Below are 6,807 nucleotides of genomic sequence, written 5' to 3' on the forward strand. Positions count from 1 at the left end.
TTCCCGACCAACATTTTGTTGGGCCTGGCGTAGCCTTTCCCAACTAACTGTTCGACGAAGTTTGTTTTGCCAACCAACAATCAGGGCTTTTCTTTGCCGACCAACAATTCATCAACATTTTGTCCATCCATCTACAACTTTAATTAACATATGGTACTGATTGTCACATACATATAGTTCATGTGTTCTAAGTATAATCACCAAGACACCATACATCAGGCTCACATCAGGTGCACCAAACATTTTTTTATTCCATTAACTATTTGTCACATACATACACTTCAGTCTTCTAAACATAACCACCATGACACCATGCATCAGGTTCACAGAAGGTAAAAGATGCAAGTATGAGACATCAATTGTGCAAAATGAAATCTAAAACATCTGGTTGACATAGATCGTTGGCTTCATGGTTCCGTGTGAGTGCAGTCCTTTTGTTTGCTTCCTACAAAAGTTAAACAATTCTCCATTATAATACAGTATTAGAAACTAGAATACAGTAGAAAAATTCCAACATAGAGGATCATCACATTCTTAAAAATATAAACAGTAATAAATACAGAGAATTCCATAGCCATGTGTTAACACTAACATTGATTCTCGGCTGAGATCACCACAGCCGGCCCACCATCTCCATAAGGAGTTGATAGGTCAACAAAGGCGTTTGTTTCTTCTCATTAAAAATAAGATAAATTACTCTATTGGCATAGGCAAAAAAAACAGAGTACGCATGATCTTGAGGTAGCAGAAGCGTTTGAAGCATCTATTTGTCTTTAAACAATTATTAATTATGTATTATATAAATCATTCATTCTTCTGCATTTGCAGTATTGTCAGCATCTCATTGAGGTCATTTTCACTTTTTGGCATCTGACAACTAATGGGCAATGCTTATCTAGCTATTTAATTTGACTTTCAAGGACTACATTTGTGCAGACTTATTATACAAATTTGTAGATCTTACTAAAACAACTTAAGTACCTAGGCTTAACGATTATGTACTTTCCATAGCAGGTGTGTGCTAAGCATAGTGTTTTTTGTACTATTCTTCCTGGAAGGAGATTGACTAGCTGGTGAATACATCCCTTATTTTGACTTTAAATTTCACAAAATAAACAAGATGGGTCAAGTTACCTTCACATGCCAGCTCAGGAAATATGTTTTTCCGTCTAGCTATGCTCAAGATAAACGCGCCTGGTCCAATGTGGTAGCTATATATTGTTGCAGTGATGAGATTCCTTGTCCCAACATTGATTGATGCCCTCACCCAGATATAAGAAATCTTGCTCCAGTACCTGCAACGGAAAGAAGGGGTTTCTTCAGATCCTCACAAACCGAGGTATACATTCATCAAGATCGGGAATTCTTCCAGTTTCTCCTCGAGATAAATTATTTTAATATTCACTTCACCAATAGAACAATACTATATGAAAAGTTTTTCTTTTGTATAAAGCCAATATGAATTCCAACATCTGCTAATAGTATATGTTGTTGGAAATAAAGATGGTCACACTACATTAATAACACAAGTCCAGGAAATGTTCCAAATTCTGGCAGAAACTCCTTTGTTTCTTAAGGAAATCAACAACAAACATAACAAAATATCATTTCTGGCTGTGATAATCATAAATAAGCGTCCAGTCAGGTCGAATAACAGATATAGTATCCAAGATAAAAGATGTGAACACTAGAGCGATTGAAGGCTCACAAAACAGTGAAAGCGACACAAACAAGTTTGAATATTGATATATTCAGCCAAATACAGTTTAGTGCTGAAACATTCACAAGTAATTGCTGAAGAACTCAAAATAAAATGTGAATGTTACATGCATCGCTTTGCACTGTTAAGGTCATGACAACAGCCCATTTATTCAAGCATGGCATTAGTTATTCCTTCACAAGTCAACTGAATAGTTGCATATAAAAGAACTATTACTCTACAAGAAATTAGTAACTCCCAACTTCTTTCTCTCTAATTCGAGAGTGCTATGGTTCAGTTAATCTATACAACAACTTTAAGTCATTAGGAACACCACAACAACTCGAAATTTTCAATAGCACTAGTAAGCGTGCTCGTGCAACGCACGTCTCTACTATCACAATCATGTGGTGCTATGCTCAGAATCATGGGAACCTATGCTCATAGCTAGATGACTAAAGTGACAAAGGTAGCACCTTTCATGGCAGTCCTCCCACCACGACACTGGCAAGGGCTGCAAAATTACAAGCACCAGCCATCGCCACCAACCCTGGCATGGCAATATATCCACAATAAAAATATAACATCATAAGATGGATTGGCATGAAGGAAGAACAAACTTTTATTCACCCCTTCAAGACATCTTTGCACACAATGTTTTTGGTGTTTTTCTCATGAAATTTGTGTCTTTAGTTGAATTAACCTGCCTCTTGCCTGAGCTCTCATACATGCAAGTGTGCCCTATGCAGAAAGAACCATATTATGCTTTGCAAACATGACTATCTAATGTTGTCTTGAAGCTATTATTTTCATTGCAATTAATTATCACTATTTGATCTTTATGTTCATCCATTCTAGCATACCTTCATAACTCTACAATAATCCAAAACAAAAAAGTACTCCTTTTATGGTATATGTTGGTTGGGCCAAAACACAAAACACCCAGCCTATGAAATGTATAGATGTGGCGACTGATGAAATGTATAATCAAATTCTGAACAACGAAGATTATAACTTGGACAAGAAAGTTTTAGATTCTTTTAGATGATCTGATGTAGAAATTGCAGAAGAAACCATCGGCTAATCTCTGAATCGGCTCAGATGAAATGTGAATACACTGAATTAAGTTGGCGAGTGAAAGAAAAAGAGTTTAGTCACTTTTAGTTATACATGAACAGTGCAGATATGCTACATCAAAGTATTCTTTCTATTCCTAATATCAGTAAAAGTGTGCATCAGAACATATCATGGATTGCCATATTCAGATTAGCCCCATCATAGCATTCTCAGGTTGTTAATACACTTTAGAATTAAAAAAATAGGCATTGCATTTATACAGAATGTATGATTAAGTGTATTATCCAAACCCAAGTGATATATTAACTGACCACCATTTACCAAACTTCATGATTATAACATTGATAAACCAAGAAAACACAAAACTATTTAGTCAAAGCCATGTTCAGCTTTCTAGGATCATGTGTAATCCACATGGGAGATGGGCAGTCGGACAAAAGTCTTAACCTGCGATAGAAGTTTGTGTGCACCGAGGACAAGAATGCAAACCTGAAGGAGTTAACTGACGAAGAAAACAACACTTGAAGAATACTAAGTTAACTGATGAAGAGAAGAAGTGCCTGCTGTTAAGTTAACTGGCGAAGAGAAGAAGTGCCTAAAACAGCGAACAAATGGGCCAGTGGACCAACCTGAAGAAGACAAAGTCCAACCCAGAAGATACAAGCTTCTGTGGCCTCCTTCGACTCGGTAGGCTACTTAACCAGAGGAAAGACTTCAAGGCGAAGCATCAAAGGAAACGACGGTGACCTGAATTTGAATCACCTACCTCTTTGGTCCTCGCCCTTTTGCTGGATTACCTCTATCTCTCGTCCCAATCCTGCTTCCATCTATATCTCACCCACTTCCTCCTTCATGTACCCAAGGGTGTAACCTGAATTTATATCCTTCTTCCGATGCTATGAAGCGAACGAGAGACCTTAGAAGGTGATTCTGGCCTCTGCTTGATTTAGGTCCGTAACAGAAAGTTGAGGAGACACAAGTTCGTTCCTTGTGTTATTATCCAAGTTAAGAATTTCCAAATCACCACAATTATTCTCGAACCCAATTGTCCAAAACACACTATCATCAGTAAGTAAACATGATTTGCCTTCATAGACGGATATTCCTCAGTAGTAAGACACGAAGATTTGCATAACCAGATTGTACCGTCCAGGGTCGGTCTGAGAGGAGTCGTCGGCAGCGTCATTTATAATATGGTGTCAGCATCGTTTAGAGAGATGGAGGCGTCAGCCATAGCCGTTCTCCCCATGCAGCGGCACCGTAGTCGATGAATAAACAACCATGTGCCTCTCGGATCTCATATACGCGGCCTCTCAAGTCCCAACCCCTGAGATGGGGAAGACCAACAGAACCGCAGGCCAACTCCCGCTTGATTTGCATTAACATGAGTAGGCGTATTCGCCAGATCTTCAAACAGGGAACATTCCCCTGATCCTAACGGGGATGCAGGTGGGTGATGATTCTTCATCTGTGGCATGTTAAAAAAATGGGGAACATCTTAAATCAGTACAAGCACATAATGATGCTACACCTCTTGATAAATTTAATAGACAGGGATGTGAACTGAATTCTTAAACTCTCAAGTCTTGATTGGATTCAGTTAAACAAGTAAACTCTCAAGTCTTGCTTGGATTCAGTGCAACAAGTAAGGTTAATTCCTGCGTATAAGAATGACATCTAGGAAGGTGTCAAAAGGACCTTAGCTGCAGCAAATGCTGATGTCTGCCGGTGTCAGGAACTTGTTGAAATACACCATTTGCTGTTAGGGAGGAGGCAAAAAAGAACATATGAAACATTCTTAGTGAGATTACCTGAATTTCGGATATTAGTGGATCATTCAAAACATCCTTGAAAAGTTCACAAGCTATTGCGTAGTAATTTTCTTGCCACTTGAGGAGTCCATCGTGGTATTATGGGAAAGTGCAGATTCCTGACAGCATTTAAAAGGTAATTTCAGTAACAGAATAAATGTTGTCAACCATATTAAGAGCTTATAAAACTCAAAATTCAGACTCTAACCCTTTTAATGCTGTGTTTCGCATTACAGTGGATTATGATAATTGACCTTATCCAACCAGCTTTTGCCTATTTTGATGTATGTTTAACCAACTTACGGCTAGTTCCATGGCTATTATCAGTTTATCACACAACAGTGTTATTTAAATGCGGCAATTATTTTTGCTGTGTCAGTATTGAAAAGGGTGGGCGTGGGCTACTGTGTAGAAAAAGAGAAACACAACATGGGAACGTAGAAGCAGAAGCGATGAAAGGTACAGGTTGCTATAGAATCAATAGTGCTCGTAATCAGCTAAAAACTGTCAACAGCAGCTAATCAATAGTCCAAACTCGTTGTATAATCAGTAGCTGAACCTTCTGAAAACCCTCAAATTCCAGACAAGGATGCTGTATTTGGGTACGATGTTTATGAGGGAATTCCTGTAAAATGTTGCTCTGCTCCAGTAAAGCTAATGGTAGCTGAACATCATGCAGTAAAACGACCACTCTCGGCTATAAATTATATGGCACTAGAGAAAGAAAAGAATCACAAGCATCAACTTGTCTTGTGTGGAAGGATCATATACTGTGCAATCCAATTAACTTTGGAATTTGTTGAATAATTTTTCCCTCTGTCGACATAAGCAGAGGTCTCTCCCTCATGATTCATCAGTTCATCCAATTGATGCTTCATGCTTTTTAAACCCAGATTCATTTTCCTGGTACAGAGTATGCGGGATTCATTTGCTTACTTTTCCGGTGATCTAACTCCGTACACCCAGCCGGCAGATCAAACTTAAGATAAAGAAAAACCGGATTAAAGTTGGCCGGCTTGGTAGTGAGGGCCTCACCGTATAAGTGGCCGGCCGTGAAGTGGAGGATCGGCGGAGGAGATCAAGTTGAACGGCAACTGTGGGCGAGTGGAGGATCGGTGGTGGAGGCCGAGTGGAGCGGCGACGGCAGGCGATTGGAGCGACGCCCGAGTTTAGGATCGGCGGGCGGCGGTGGGGTGCCAGCGGTTGGCGGCGGCGGCCCGAGCTGGCGTCCGTGGGGCAGCACAAGAGGAGCGGGCGAAGAGTGGGGGGGCGTGGAGCGGCGGAGGATGGAGGCTGGGAGCGGCGGCGGCGGAGGAGGAGGATGGGGGCGTGGAGCGGCGGTGGAGGCCCCGGCCGTGCTCTGTTCGTTGGGCGTGGGAACGTTCCGTGCGGGGCCGTGGGTTATTTTTTAACGAAAAAGGCTTTCGCCCCGTTTTATATATAAAGCACCGACCAACAAGCATCCAGTACAAACACACATCACCGCAACACACGCACACACCCAAGACCGGATACATAGGCGCTGGGCGCAACAACACCACTCCTAGCAATACTACAACGAAGAGATGAAGTTACATATGACGAACCATGGGCTACAAGGCGGCGCCTTCAGGAAGGGTACGACACCGGAGCGCCGCCACCGTCCGATCCAAGGATCAGAGTTTCCCCTGGAGCCGCATGACGGGCAATGAGAGCCGCGACGACGCCCTCAAGAAGGGAACGATCTTCGCCGCCGCCGGTCCGTCCGAAGATAGAACAGGTTTTCACCTCGGCCACCACTCACCGCCACCTGAACGCCACATCCCGGCAACCATGCCGCCCACACGGTCATGGTGACCGGGCAGCGCCATAGCACGGGCTCTGTCTAAAAGCACCGTGCTACCACCACCAGGCCGCCGCCCCGGCATCCAAGACCTTGACACCACCTCACACGAGATCCGCCTCCACCCCAACGAAAGAGACGAGCGAAAAGGTCCCCCCTTTCGCACCCCTGGGCGATCCCCAGCGTCGAGACCCGATAGGCCGACCAGAACTGGCATCCACCGACCCGTCCTGCTGCCCCGAGCGCGAGACGAGCGCGGTCCTGCAGCACCGAGAGGGGGACGAGGTCAGTCCTGCTGCAACGTGCGCGAGACGAGCTCGATCCCGCTGCACCGTGCGCGAGACGAGCTCGGTCCTGCAGCACCGGGCGCGAGACGAGTGGTGGACCGCAGCTGGGTG

At 43.0% G+C, this 6,807-nt stretch overlaps 1 long non-coding RNA gene across 2 annotated transcripts; it reads right to left on the reverse strand.

Moving 5' to 3' along the window:
• Positions 1-215: 215 nt before the first annotated feature.
• Positions 216-5,981, reverse strand: LOC123183084 (uncharacterized). Of its 2 annotated transcripts, none has more exons than XR_006492424.1 (5): positions 5,623-5,981; positions 4,588-4,706; positions 3,406-4,244; positions 1,135-1,295; positions 216-445 (listed from the first exon to the last, which is right to left on the reverse strand). It is a non-coding gene; the product is annotated as an uncharacterized lncRNA (long non-coding RNA). The 2 variants fall into 2 exon arrangements; XR_006492423.1 differs by having other exon boundaries at positions 2,176-4,244.
• Positions 5,982-6,807: the final 826 nt, after the last annotated feature.

This window comes from Triticum aestivum, chromosome 1D (genome assembly GCF_018294505.1).
Source record: "Triticum aestivum cultivar Chinese Spring chromosome 1D, IWGSC CS RefSeq v2.1, whole genome shotgun sequence".
In the NCBI taxonomy this organism is placed as follows: Eukaryota; Viridiplantae; Streptophyta; class Magnoliopsida; order Poales; family Poaceae; genus Triticum; species Triticum aestivum.